General features: G+C 42.7%; 1 non-coding gene across 1 annotated transcript; it reads left to right on the forward strand.

Annotated features, from left to right (window-relative positions):
• The first annotated feature begins 12,575 nt into the window (after nt 1-12,575).
• LOC125467653 (U6 spliceosomal RNA) lies at nt 12,576-12,680 on the forward strand. Its single transcript, XR_007250672.1, has one exon. It is a non-coding gene; the product is annotated as a U6 spliceosomal RNA (small nuclear RNA).
• Nucleotides 12,681-15,560: the final 2,880 nt, after the last annotated feature.

Below are 15,560 nucleotides of genomic sequence, written 5' to 3' on the forward strand. Positions count from 1 at the left end.
TATTTGAAGCTGAGCGATTCTAAACTCTGATTGCAAATAATCAAGGAAGGGATTGCCAAGCTCTCAAAGCTAGAAATTGAAGGAAAGTTAAGTCCTACTGATGGATATGACAGAACAAGGGTTCTGCCTGATGTTTGAGTACTGTAAAGCGAAGGTGTTGGGATGGATGGGATAGCTTCAAAATTGTTCTCATAGAATCCCAATATGTCGGAAACAGGCCATTCAGCCCAACTAGTCTTCATCACCCCTCCGAAGAGCATCCCACCCAGACCCATTCCCTTATTTTCCCATGTGTAATCCACCTAACCTAAACACCCCTGGGCACTATGGGCAATTTAACATGGCCAATCACCTACCCTGCATATCGTTGGTCAGTTGGAGGAAACCAGAGCACCCGGAGGAAACCCATGGGGAGAATGTGCAAATCCACACAGGCAGTCACCTGAGGCTAGAATCGATACGTGGGTCCCCGGAGCTGGGAGGCTGCAGTGCTAACCACTGAGTCACCATTCCATTGGGTTATATGTGAATAGCTTGATTTTATTTGTCTTCAATTTTTTTGTAGAGTAAATTTACTTTTTATTGTTATGACCAAATCTGCTGGTATGTATTTCAGGCAATGACCTACTCGATAAATTAAAACAAAACAAATAAAATACGATCTATCAAGCCGGATCTCAATGTGGGATTTGACTTGCCCAAGGCTAGGATCAAAACATGGGGAACTGTTCATAGAATCCCTACATTGTGGAAGCAGGCCATTGAGCTCATCAAATCTCCAAAGAGCATCTGACCTAGGCCCACATCTCTACCCTACCCCTGTATTTCTTATGGCCAATCCACTTAATCTGCACATTATTAGACTGTGGGAAGAAACCAGAGCATCCCTGCACTGACACAGGGAGAATGTGCAAACTCCACACAGACAGTTGCCTGAGGTTGGAACTGAGTCTGAATGCCACATGAGGCAGCGCTGCCAACCACTGAGCCACTGTACTGTCCGCAGTTCAACAGCTGCTTAATTTTTATCATAATATTACTATTGCAAGACATACTTTTAATGGCCTTGTGATCTCTCTGCAGTAATAAAATTGCAGGCATGTGTCGATTGGAATTTTTAACATACTGTTGTCTAATTTAACACTTGTTTCTTCTTTGTGCCAAAACAATTGTGGTTTCAAGCTCTAATGTGGTAAAGCTCCTTGAATGTATGTGTGCATTCATACTTACTGGAACTTATGCAGCTCAGAAATGTACTACATAAGCATTTCAAATGGTCATACTATTTCTGTCTAAACTGATAAATTCTAGACCGGACCTATTTAAAAGCTTTTGGCACAGCTGAATACATTGGGTGAGATTCCAGGTGATAGTTTTACAAAGTATTCAAGACGGAAAGTCAAATCTTATCCAAAACAATTAATTTGACCATGCAATGTTTTGAAGATTCCAACCAGGATCCTCCCAAGACCCTGACAATCTTGGTACTTACTAGCCCACCGTTCCACTTCCTCATCCGAGCCATTTATAAAGTTCACAAAGAGCAGAGGCCCCAGACAGATCATTGCGGAACACCTCTGGTCATCGAGCTCCAGGCTGAATACATTCTATCTACTACCATCCTCTGTCTTCAATTGGACAGCCAATTTTGCAGCCAGACAGCTAAATTTCCCTGAATCCCATACTTCCTTACTTTTTGAATGAGCCTACCATGTTGAGCCTTATTAAATGCCTTGCTAAGATCCACTTGGCTGAGAAAGTTGGGGAAATTGTATAAAATGTCCAGCAAGAGTTTCCCAATGACAAGAGAAATAGCATCATTTTCTAACCAAGGGTTGAGAAATAAGATGAGATTCTTAAAAGAACTGCGGATGCTCTAAATCAGGAACAAGAACAGAAGTTGTTGGAAAAGCTCAGCAGGTCTGGCAGCGTTTTTGAAGAAAATAATCGGAGTTAACATTTCAGGTTCAGTGGCCCTTCGCCTGTGAAAGGCAAGAGTTCTACTTGTATGCATTGACATCTCGTTCTGAGTTAATTGCACCTCATTTATGAGCATTTTCCCGTGCACCCGCCTGCTGGTTAGAAAAGAGATAGTACCATTCCTGACATAGACGTCAGAGCAGTAACCTGGTGAATCCAGCTCACTGTTTTGCACCACCACCGCAGGACACACTCCATGGCCAGTGACCCAAAGCACTCGCCATCCATTAACCATGGTGTCAGACACATGCCAATCTAACTATACTCTCAAGACATTTAAACATAGAGCATAGGTCATAGAACAGTACAGCACAGTACAGGCCCTTTGGCCCACGCTGTTGTGCCAACCTGTTCTCCTACTAAGATCGATCTACCCTGCATACCTTACATTTTACTATCCTCCATGTACCTATCCAAGAGTCGTTTAAAAGTCTCTAAAGTATCTGACTCCACTACCACTGCCAGCAGCGCATTCCACACAGCCACCACTCTCTGTGTGAAGAACCTATCTCTGACATCACCCCTATACCTTCTTCCAATCACCTTAAATTTTGCCCCCTCATTATAGTTATTTCCATCCTGGGAAAAAGCCGCTGATTACCCCCTCTATCTATACCTCATCATCTTGTGCGCTTCTATCAAGTGACCTCTCATCCTTCTTCGCTCCAATGAAAAAAGCCCTAGCTCCCTCAATCTTTTCTCATAAGACCTTCCTTCTAGTCCAGGCAGAATCCTGGTAAATCTCCTCTGCATCCTCTCTAAAGTGTCCACATTTTTCCTATCATGAAGCGACTAGAAATGAACACAATATTCCAAGTCTGGTCTAACCAGGGTTTTATAGAGCAGCAGCATAACCTCACAGCTCTTAAACGCAACTCCCCTGCCAATGACCGCCAACACACCATACGTCTTCTTTACAACCCTATCAACCTGAGTAACAACTTTGAGGGATTTATGGACGTGGACCCCAAGATCCTTCTGTTCCTCCACACTGCTAAGAACACTGTCATTAACACGGTATTCTGCATTCAATTTTGTCCTTCCAAAACGAATCACTTCACACCTTTCGGGGTTGATTTCCATCTGCCACTTCTTTGCCCAGCTCTGCATCCTGTCAATGTCCCGTAGAAATCTACAACAGCCCTCCACACTATCCACAACTCCACCAACCTCCGTGCCAACGGCAAACTTACTAACCCACTCTTCCGCTTCCTCATCCGAGCCATTTGTAAATATCACAAAGAGCAGAGGTCCCAGACAGATCACTGCGGAGCACCACTGGTCATCAAGCTCCAGGCTGAATACATTCTATCTGTTACCATCCTCTGTCTTCAATTGGATAGCCAGTTTTGCATCCAGACAGCCAAATTTCCCTGAATTCCATACTTCCTTACTTTTTGAATGAGCCTACCATGTTGAGCCTTATTAAATGCCTTGCTAAGATCCATATACACCACATCCACTGCTCAACCTTCATTGATGTGTTTTGTCACATCCTCAAAGAGTTCAATAAGGCTTGTGAGGCATGATCTGCAAAGCCATGCTGACTATTTCTAATCAAACCGCGCTTTTCCAAATAATCATAAATACTATCCAAGCTATGTTTCCCCAATTCACTTATGATATATTTCCGCACTTCAGTGCCACATTTTATTGGTGCCCCTTTGTTGGGGTGGCCCAGTGGCTCAGTTGTTAACACTGTTGCCTCACAGTGTCAGGAACCCGGATTTGATTCCATTTTCAGGCTGTGTGGAGTTTGCACATTCTCCCTGTGCCTGCATGGGTTTCCTCTGGGTGCTCCGTTTTCCTCTCACAGTCCGAAGATGTGCGGGCTAGGTGGATTGGTCATGCTAAGTTGCCCACTGTGTCCAGGGATGTGTAGGTTATAGGGGGATGGCTCTGAGTGGGATGCTCTGAGGGTCGGTGTGGACTTCTTGGGCTAAAAGGACTGTTTCCACACTGTGGATTCCACACTGGGATTCTATGATGATGATATCATTGCAGAGCTGATAAAAGGGCAATTTGACAAGGTTAGATCACAAAACCCATGGTAGGGAAATCTTGTCTCTCTACTCTCCACTCTCCACTACACTATCAATCTTGGTGTCATCTGAAAACTTGCCAACCACACCTCCTAAATTCTCATCGAAATCATTTATATAAATTACAAATAACAGCGGACCCAGCATTGATCCCTGTGGCACACTACTGGCCACAGACCTCCTGTCCAAAAAACAACCTCTGTCTTTTACCTTAAAGCTAATTTTGTGTCCAATTCACTCTGACACCATTCGACCAAAGGGCATCTCAGGGCTCCCGGCTTGTTCTCTTAGTCTTCACTCATTCTGTGCCTATGTGAATACTCACAGCATCTCTGCCTTGCTGTGCCTTGCCTCTTTGTGATTTTTGTGAAGATTCACAGTTCTTCTGTCTTGACTTGCCTTTGAGCACAGACACAATGCCAGGCAGATTGTCATAGTTGTCAGTTGTGATCAGAGAAGGGAATGGACATGAATGGCATTGTGTTATACCAGTGTTAAACCTGGACTGCTTGCTAGTAACATTTGAGACAAACACATTAGCATGTGTCTCAACATAATGGCCATTGGTGCACTCTGCCTTATTATGGGCCGTTCTCTCCCTGAATGAGGTGAGGAGGAGGGATTGAATGTGATGAAATTGCTGGCACTGAGGTTAGTGCTGACGTAAATGGGTGAAAGCCAGTGTGGTGTCCTGAGTGACTGACCAGGCAGAGAAGAGGCCATACAGGGGTAGTGGGGAGGGGAACTGGGTAGATGAGAGCAGGTAAAGCGAGCTGTTGGATGTAAGAGTGACAGATCGTGAACTTTGTAAGAATTAGGCTCAGTAGACAAAATAGAATGAGTTTGAAGGAGCAGACAGAAGATGACAGCATTTTCCTTTGATCTTCTTCTTGCAGTACTGCCAGCTCCTCTGAACCATGGGGACATTACTGACCTGGCTAGCAACTTCATACCAGATCAGCAGCATCTGATATTATGGTCTCTTCTGCTGTTTCTAGTTGAAGAGGACAGCCTATTCTGTGCTACTTGTGCTGTGAATCTAAGAAATGGAAGTTTTTAACAATTATGGAAAGTTGGATCCATTTCATACTATGTGTAGGTGTCTAGATTAGGTTGGAAATATGTCTCTGAAGGGGCCATAAACATTAAAAATTGTTTTTAAACATAGCACACTTGAAACTCTTATTACTTGTGATAACAAACTTTTTTTAACTACAGATTCCTGCTGGGCCTATTAGAACAGTTAGGAGAGATACTTGTTTATTTGAAATTAGTGCTGGAGAAGAGGAAGGATGCCCATTTGGTCTCTCCTATTTCAGACAAAACTTTTTTTGAGAGAAGCTGGTTTGTTCATCTAGAAGAATGATTGAAAGAACTTCTCAATAATTTATTTCCTGAGCAAGCTGAGCCTACCAAGACTCTAGAGACAACTATACATGATTAGTAATTGACCATATGTGAAAGAACACCAGCTGAAAGGGTTCAGAGCATTGCAGGTCCTAATCATTTGTCTTCATGAATAACCATCATTGGCAGGAAAGTGTTTTTCTTTCTAAAGTGAATTAAAGTTACTTTTTAAGGAGAGAAATCTGTTTTTCCCTCTTTATTGAAGTATGTGTGTGTGTGTATATGTGTGTGAGTGTCGGTGTGCATGTGTTTTTGTGTGCGTGTTGAGAGTTGTGTGTGGTTGTGAGTATGCGTTTGTGTGATAGAGAGAGAGAGAGAGAGAGAGAGAGAGACAGACAGAGTATGTGTATGTGTTTCTGCGTGTTTTGGGTTATTTACTTTTTCATATTATAAAATCAGTGTATTCACCAATTCTGCACCTTCATTAATTCAGTTTTGTTTCATAATGAATTGAAAGTTTCGTATTGATTCAGGAAGCCCCGGATTATTCTAAGGCTGATATGAAGTAAGAACGTGACTTGCTGTATTTGGATTCGGGTGAAATATTTTTACTTGATGTTACAATCCTTGGAATAGATGGACAAGTGCAATAGCGCACCCCTCCCAGCTCAGTTGTAGCAATGTGAAGCTAGCTACATCTTAGGAAAATTTAATGTTAAGTTCAACAACAGGTTCTGAGGAAGGGTCACCGGACCCAAAGCGTTACCTCTTGTTTCTCCTCCACAGATGCTGCCAGACCTGCTGAGCTTTTCCAGCAACTTTGTTTTTGATCCTGATTTACAGCATCTGCAGTTCTTTTGGTTTTTACAATCATAACACCTTTAATGCAGTAAGATGTCTAAAGATGCTTCATAGCAACATTCTCAAACAGCATTTTAAGCTGAGCCGTACTAAGTGAAGATAGGGCAGATATTTAATTAAAGGTGTTAAGAAGCACCTTAAAGGAGGAGAGTGTAAAAGATTTATCAGAAACTTAGGATGTAGATATGGAGCTTAGAGCCTAGGCAGCTGCAGGTACGGCCAGTAATGGTGGAGAAATGAAAGGATACTCAGTAGGACAGAATTTGAAGACTGCAGATAGCTGACAGTGATAGGGCTGGAGAAAATTACAGAGATAGATCAAGTTTGTAGGACTCAAGCTGATTTTTAACAAACTATCTTCAAGCAGTTTATTGGAGTTTTTGAGGAAGTAACGCTCGCTCGTTGATAAAAGGGATGTAATGTACTTAGATTTCTGGAATTCACTGCCACGGAAGGCTGTGGAGGTCAGGTCATCTTGAGTACACTTAAGACTGAGATAGATAGGTTCTTGATTATCAAGGGGATCAAGGGTTACGGGGAGAAAGCGGGAGAATAGTGTTGAGGAACTTATCAGCCATGATAGAATGGTCGAGCAGACTCAATGCGCTGAATGGCCTAACTTCTGCTTCTGTGTCTTATGGTCTTATGGCATTTGATAAGGTGCCAAATGAAAAGCTTCCAGTTGCTTGCTATTACAATAAAGCACTTTGCTCTCATGCTGACATTTCTGTTCTGGCTTGTTGCAATGTTTGACAGAAGCACAAAGAACAACACCAAATTTTCCATTTAGGCACTTCGCAGACTTGGGGTCTCAACATTGAATTCTATAACTTCAGAAACTGACAATGTTATGCCTGTATTCTGCTTTTCTTATATTCTCTCCATCTCCTGCATCCCTCCGTAACTCCCACCCATCCCTCCGCCATCCCCACAGCCTTGGCTTGTTTATTTTGCCCTTAATTGAGATTGCTTATTCTCTCACTTTCACACCGTCATTTACACCCATTTTACTTTCCTTTTTCTCTTTTTCCACCATTAACAATCCCTTTGCCTTCAATACTATCTTGTCATTTTGCGCTTCCTCCACCTCTGTCAAAAATATTTAAAAGAATGCTTTCCAACATGTTTTAGTTCTGAAGAAGTATCATTCAATCATGCAGCATGGAAACACTCCCTTCAGTCAAATTCATCCGCACTGACCAAACATTCCATTCTGACCTAGTCCTATTTGCCAGCATTTGGCCCATATCCCTCTAAACTCTTCCTATCCATATACCCATCCAGATGTCTTTTAAATGTTGTAATTGTACTCACCTCTACCACCTCCTTTGGCAGCTCGTCCCATACCTGCACCACCCTCTATGTGAAAATGCTACCCCTCATCCCCCTCTCACCTTAAACCTATGTCCTCCAGATTTAGACTCCTCTATCCTAAGAAAAAGATCTTGGATAGGGTCATTTTGGACTTGAGATGCTAATGCTGTTTGTCTCTCCACAGATGCTAATAGACCTTCTGAGTTACTCCAGGTTTCCAATGTTCTCAGCATTTTGCTTTTATTCGAATGATTAATCTCAGTGATCCTAAGACAGAGAGGATAGTGATCGACAAAGGTTTGTATTCCTGTATTTGAATTCTCTGTTGGAATGGTGTGGATATCTGTTGAGAAGATCGAGTTTAGTCACCATATGGAGATAGAGTGTGATATCATTCATATGGTGAAATTAAAGATACTCTAACAAATTACAAAGGGTATTACTGTCCTTTGGACCAGCTGTTTTCTGGCATGAGGATAAAATAAGTGAGAATTATTTATCTCTTCCCTTGTTTCATGCTGATGTTCTGGCACTGACCATCTTTCACATGTGTTAGAAATGAAGACAGACAGCTGATGCAAAGTATCCTTTCTACTTCTGAATACATAATGCATTTAAATTAAATTGTTCAAAGGCCCTCAAAATTGACCCCAATAGTTACTACCCAGGCTTTTTGAACAATGAATCCCAGACTCTGTGAAAAATTCATATATTTATAACTTAGTTTCTATTTTCTGACCTCCCAATAGCTATTAATGGGAGGTTAAGCAGGGACTTTCAAATCATCATGCTGTTTCATTAATAATCAAAATCCTTCTCCCAGAAAACACAGTGCAAATCCCAGTTTAAAACTCTGACCTCTCCCTGTCAGGCTGACTGTCTTCTCATGAGGTCCCAGTTACAACTCAATATCTAACGTCAGATTGAATCTCTGCCAGACTTGCTGGAACCAATTCCCAGGCACTGAGCTTATTAATGACCAACTTCTGTCTAAACATTACTGTTCTCCCCAGCATCAAAACATCTGTAGAGCCTTTTGGTGAAGACCCAACCATCAGTTAACATCCAGGCCTGGTCTCACAGATGAGACACAAATTGTTTTTTCTGCTTTTTCTAAAACACAAGCTGCTGCCCACATAGTCCAAAGGTCATTTTTAAGCTCACAGTTTTCAGTTCACAGCTCCAAATCAGAAAAGAATAAATTAAAAGTAATGAAACATCAGTGAGGGTTCCACCACATATCTTGTCCAAGCAAAAGGAAGCTATTTGATCACATCAGACATCACAGCCAAATACACTCCAATCCAATGAGGAGGGAGTGTTCAGGTAATGCTTAGAAGCAAGGACTTTTTCTAAATTGAGTGTATGATAGGGTGAGGGAGGTGGGTTTGCATGGTGCATTGTTAGGGGTATAAAATGCTTCACTTGAGTTCGGGTAATTCAGCACAGACCTGAACTGCTCCTGATCCATGTTATTAAGTTCCACACAGGGTAGCTCATTATATTGACTGGGCAAACAGAGAGCCGTAAAACACTGCCTATTAAACAGCAATTGAAATCCAAACTCGTCCACAGCAAAAATAAAGTCACATTTGGGCATCATGAGAAATGATTAAGACCATGTGTGACAGATTGGCACATGACTCATGTCAGGCAATTACTTCCATGCCTTTGCAAGTTACGATAATCTGCTGACAATAGTGTATAATTCACAAGCTATTTTAGTGTGCTACACCTCCCTTCATCAGACACAAAAATGCATTTGCCTCTCAAATGCCAGACAGCTTATTTTATGTTTCAGGAATAAGTTTTGATCTAGAATAAATCCTTGAGGGGGCAATTTCTAAATGAAATACCTTTGGCCAGCATGGTGGCTCAGTAGTTAGACTGCTGCCTCACAGCACCAGAGACGTGAGTTTGATTCTACCCTCAGGTGGCAGTCTGTGTGGAGTTTGCACAGTCTCCCCATGACTGGTTTCCTCCAGGTGCTCTGGTTTCCTCCCACAGTCCAATGTTGTGCAGGTTAGGTGGGTTGGCCAAGTTAAATTACCCCATAGTGCCTGGGGACGTGTATGTTAGGTGGGTTAGCCAGGGAAATGCAGGGTTACAGGGATAGGGTGGGGGTTAGGTCTTGGTGGGATGCACTTCAGAGGCTTGGTGTAGATGAATGGCCTGCTTCCACGCTGTAGGGATTCCAAGATTCTAAATGTCAGCTCAGTTGTGAGTATCAGTAATTAATAGAGCTCAGCGCGACGACAGCCACTTACTTTTATATGGGGCCTTCAATGTAACAAACATCTCATGGTACTCCACAGGAAAGTCCAGAAGGAAAAATAAGATACCAAGCCAGATTAGGAGAAATGACCAAAAGCTTAGTCAAAGAGGTGAGTTTTAAGATTGGCTTAAAATAAGATGATTAGGTAGAAAGACATGGAGAAGTGTAGGAGGAACTTAGGTTGTAGGGACCTGAAGGTGCAACCAGCAATATTGGAATGATCAAAAGTGACTAATATTACAAGCCCTTTGATCCAACTCATCCATGCCAACCAGAATACTGAAATTAATCTAATTTCATTTGTCAACACTTTGGGAGTAGATTAATTTAGCATATGTTGTTGGCATGGACAAGTTGAACCGAATGGTGTGTTTCTGTGCTGTACAAATCTATGATTATGACCCCATGACTGTTAGAGACTGGATAGACTTTCATTGTTTTCTTTCGAGCACAGAAGTTGAAGAGGGTTTTGGGCTCTGAGTGAGGCTTATAAAATTCTGAGGCGTATAGACAAGGTGGATGGGGGAAAAGGCCAATTAACATGGAGCACTGTTTTAAGGTAAGGAACAGGAAGCATGGAGGAAATTTGAGGAAAATGTTTTCATCCAGAGGGTTGTGGGATCTGGAATTCACTGCCGAAAAGGTAGTAGAGGCAGGAAGACATTTGAAAATTATTCAAAAGAACAGTTGAAATGCCACAGCATACAAGACTACAAATGGGCCAAGTGCTGGAAATTGGGATTAGCAGAGATAAGTGTTTAAATGGCTGATGTGCACCAAATGGGCTGAATGGCCATTTCCATGCTGGAAAAATGATGACTCCGAATGGACAGCAAATCAAAGGATTAGAAATTAGGGAGAATGGTTAATTCCTTGGCCAATGAGGTGAGTTTTATGGATACTCCTTCAGCAGGAGCAGATGTGACTAGATTACAGAAGAAAAGGAACAATGCATCAGGTTTCTGGGTGTTGTTAAAAAATAAATTCATTCACAGGAAGTGGACATCAGTGGCTAGGCCAGCATTTATTGCCCAGAGGGCAGTTAAGAGTCAATCACATTGCTGTGGGTCTGGAGCCATATGTAGGCCAGACTAGGTCAGGATAGTAATTTCCTTCCCTGAAGGACATTAGTAAATCAGATGAGTTTGTTCCCAACAATCAACTCAGGTTACCCTCTTAATTCCAGTTTTTTTTTGTAAATTAATCTGATGTGGCAAGATTTGAGCTTGGGTCCCCAGACATTACCTGGGTCTCTGGATTAACAGCCCTGCAATACCCTACCACGAGGCCACCACCTCTCCTTGAGTGGGTATAGTTAAGGAGGCAGCAAAGGAAATGAACTATAGAGTTGACACCCGCCCCAGTTCGGAAGAAGTGTTTCTGGGCCTGAAACACTGACTCTGCTTTCTCTGCACAAATGCTGCCAAATGTGCTAAGTTTTTCCAGCAATTTCTGACTTTAGAACCTTGTGAAATTCTGATGGTTACAGGAGAGAAATGCAAAGTGAAGTGATTGCTGAAGGTGCAAGGGTTACAGTTAGATTAGAGCTGAAACTGTTTAAAGGCAGGCCCGTTGATGTGGATCAGGATTTGGTAGAGGATGGTGCAGTTGACTTTTGTAAAGACTGCAAGGAGATTGAGGAAGATTACTCAAGGATCATATTCCGTGGTCACAAGGAATGCTGCCAGTTGGCTTGAGCCCAGGGCCAGCGGTGGGGAAGGCAAAACCCTGATTGAAGAAATTTGAATGGGGTGACGACATGAATCGTTAACTAGCAGTGTAAAGTGTGCATGTGTGGGTGTGTAGGGGTGTGGGGGTGGGGAGAGAGTTTCCAAAGCCAGAGGGATTTTTATCATTTGGCGAGTGGGGACAGTATCGAAGACAAGGGAGCAATTTATAATGTCATTCAGCAGAGACACCAGGGAGGGAAGCTGCATGACCTACAGTTTAGTTGAAATAAATTAAGGAACAGGTAATGAATCACGTGGATGAAATGAACTTGGAGAATAAATGGCTAAGGAAGGGGAGAGATGATTGAAGAGCTGGGAGAGAAAGAGACGGGGGGGGGGCGGGTGCGTAGACAGAGAAAGAGAGAGACAGAGAGAGAGAGAGAGAGACAGAGACAGAGACAGAGATAGAGAAGGGATTCAATGTTAGGGTAAGGCCAGCCTGGAGAAAGAGTCATCTTGCTGAGCAAAGGGAAGGGAAAGAGGCAGCAAAGGAATCCAGGAATAAGGCCAAACACAACTGCAATTCCCAAGATGTATGAATGGCCTGAATGAGTTCATATTTAAATTTCTGAAGTTTGCGGGTGAGTGTTTGACATGAGGGAACACCGTCAAGATTCAAACTCTCAGGAAGCATGCTCAGAATTGTACAATATGCACTAGACAAGACTCTGGCTAACAAGGATGTGGAAAATGACTTCTCCCCTTGTCCACCATGACTTTGAAGGACAATGTCACCACGTGGCTAGTAGCAGGAGCTGTCCTCTGATAGTCCTTCCACTTTTTGCTGTTTTTACTTTTTAAATCAGCCATCACTCCACAGGCAAAAAGACAGGATATTAAGGATTCTGCATGCTCAACGGAACCTAATGATGACTTGTTGTTTGTAGGCAGTGCATTGGAATCCACCAAGCTGAACAAGTATTTTAAAATCGATACTCAGCAGTGCCTGGGCAACTGCAGACAACATCAGCTGCTGCAGAGTATGAAGGTTTGGAGCGTATGGAATGCAGCCTTAGACTAAACACACTATAGTTTGGCTGCACATATACTAGAATTGGAACAATACAGAGCAAATTAGCATGACCTCTGCGCCAGGCTGGCAAGTAAATTTGTGGTTCAGTGGTAGTGTGCCTCCTACTGGACTAGGAGGCAAAGGTTCAAGTCCCACTCCTGCTCTAGAAGTGCTCCATAACATCTCTGAACAGGTTGATTAGAAAAAAAAATAGTTTTGATTAGTTTAGGCAAGGTTCAGTAAGTTAATAAAATTGAAAATGTCAAAATTTGGAGCTTTTTTTGATCAGGCAGGGAGAGGTACTAAGTTCTTCTGAGACAGTATGGTGGAGATAGAGTTAAGATACAGATCAGTCATGATGTGCAACAATTATTAAAACAAAACTGGTTGCCTGATATTGCCTCTATCATTGATGTCAGTGGGGCCTTTTTTGCTCACAAATTACCGAATTGCAGAACAGGCAGCAGGGTTGGAGGATTCAATGCCCTGCCTCTCAATTTGTGATACATTCTATTTGCTTTTTTAGTTTATTAATATTTTGGTTTAAGGAGGATTTACTTCCAGAGATTAAAATCTCAGTGAAAGTCAGCAGACCTGAACTCTAAAGAGCGGGGAGTCCCTGGTTTACAAATTATGAATGCTTGTGCTTAAGATTGCAATCTCTTCAAAGGCGTAATTTTAAAGACATGACATATGAACATTTCCCGTCTTCATAAGCAACTGCTTTACATTGTCCTGCATCGTGTTTCAACTTTTGCACAAATTGACTTGTGCATGGACCCCTAAACACAACCTGCTAGCAACAGAGGCTCTGCCTCTAAATGTAGTGGCACAAATCCAAGGTGCTGCTGCTGCATTAAACACTGTCTGAGGGATTCAGTGTTGCTGCAGCGCAAGCACATCCTTGTGATGACTCTAGAACCTGCCTTCGATCTGCTCTGTTTATCTCCATGGAATTGGAAGTGCCAGTGTGATGACACAGTGGGGCATCAACATCTCTGCTAGCTGATTGTTATGGTTCGAAAAGATTGAACATCTGAATACAGTAACATGTACGGGATCACAGAACACCATTGTGGCCTTTCAGTGGAAGTGTATTTGAGGGGATTTGGAACAAATAGCAGATTGCTGGACATGCATTCTGAATGATCAACTTGGGAACTGCTGTAGTCATTAAAAAAATGTGTTTTATAGCCAATTAGATACTCTTGGAATGAAATATAGGAAATAGAAGGTCTTAGAATCTCTAGAGTGTGGAAATAGCCCATTTGGTCCATCAAATCCACATTGTCTCTCTGAAGACCATCCCACTCAATCCACCTAGCCTGCACATCTTTGGACGGTGGGAGGAAACCCATGCAGAGAAAGTAAGAATGTGCAAGCTCCACACAGGCAGTCTCCCGAGGGTGGAATCAGGCTTGGATCCCTGGTACCATGAGGTAGCAGTGCTAACCACTGAGCCACCATGTTACACATGTACACCAGACCAGGTAAAGATAGCAGATTTTCTTCCCTGAAGGATATCAGCGAACCAGATAGGCCTTTGCAATAATTGACAATTAATTCTTGGTCATCGTTAGACTCTCAATTCTTTTTTTTTTTAAAAATTGAACTCAGATTTCACCAACTGCCTTGGCTGGTTTTCAGCCTGAGTCTTCAGAACATTACGTGATCCCTGGATGTAATAGCCCAACAATAATACCACTAGGCCATCACTTCCCCTTGTTACGGGATGTTGAGCATCCCTGCCTCTTAGCCAGAAGCTTCAGGATCAAGTCCCATTCCAGGACTTGATGAAAGAGGAAGATGCATTCATAACATGGTCAGGCAGGTTGAGTGGCAACTTGTAAGGGCTCGCTACACGTGCCCAATGGAGAGAGAGAGAGGCTCCTGACCAGGCATATGATGGATAGAAATTGCAGCCTCTACCATCACTACCTGTAGCCCCAACTGCAACATGTGTGTAAAAGTGCATGTTTCCTTTGAACCGTTGGGGTTTAGATGGTTTGGTGGCTGATACAGGTCAGATTGTTGATGCGATTTGATCCCTGTTCAGACTGAAGTGGAGTCGGGATTTCCTCTTTCCCTACCCAGAGTGGACATTGTAGTACTGTGCACTGGACCTGGCATCAGGCAGAGAACTAATGAAGGGGAATGTGGGAAATCTAACAATCAATTAGTGCGCAGCACAGCCCCATGAATATCGGTGATATAGACAACACCAGGTAATGTGTTTTGTTTTAATTTTGCTCGTTATAGGAAAATATTGGTCCAAACTTGGGACCGTAGCACAATGGCTTAGCAACTGCTGCCTCACATACTCGGGACCACAGGGTGACTGTCTGTGTGGAGTTTGCATGTTCTCCCCAGGTCTGTGTGAGTTTCCTCCAGATGCTCCAGTTTCTTCCCACAATCCAAAGATGTGCAGGTTAGGTGGATTGGCCATGTGTAATACAGGGTTATGGGAATAGGGTAGGTAGTGGGTCTGCGTGGGATACTTTTGGACGGTCAGTTTGGGCTCAATGAGGTGGATGGCCTGCTTCCACACGATAGAGATTCTATGACTCAGTGAAGAGCTCCATCAAATGGAGTCATTAGTTCTTCCGCGCCCAGACTGGGTCATTACTTAACTCCTTCACAACCCCATAACATCTTGAACAGACCCATATTCCTTTGCAGCAGCCTGGCTTAGATATTCACATTTCTAGAGTGGGATTTAAAACTGTCACCTTGAGACTCAAATGCAAGCATGCTAAACCACAACTATGCTAAATCAGATCAAAACTTCATGGCTCTACACAATTCCTCTTGACTGTCATTTTCACAAAGGATTTCCTTTCTGAATTATTTGCTACCTCGACTAAAACTGTGCACAGGGAAATTCCAGACAAATACATCAAAGCACTTATTAATTTGTCAGCCATAATTTCCAGCCTATTTGTTCCATCGATGCATGGCTCGTCCATTTTTCTAAATGTCAGGTAACGTTCACCTTCTAA

This window comes from Stegostoma tigrinum, chromosome 37 (genome assembly GCF_030684315.1).
Source record: "Stegostoma tigrinum isolate sSteTig4 chromosome 37, sSteTig4.hap1, whole genome shotgun sequence".
In the NCBI taxonomy this organism is placed as follows: Eukaryota; Metazoa; Chordata; class Chondrichthyes; order Orectolobiformes; family Stegostomatidae; genus Stegostoma; species Stegostoma tigrinum.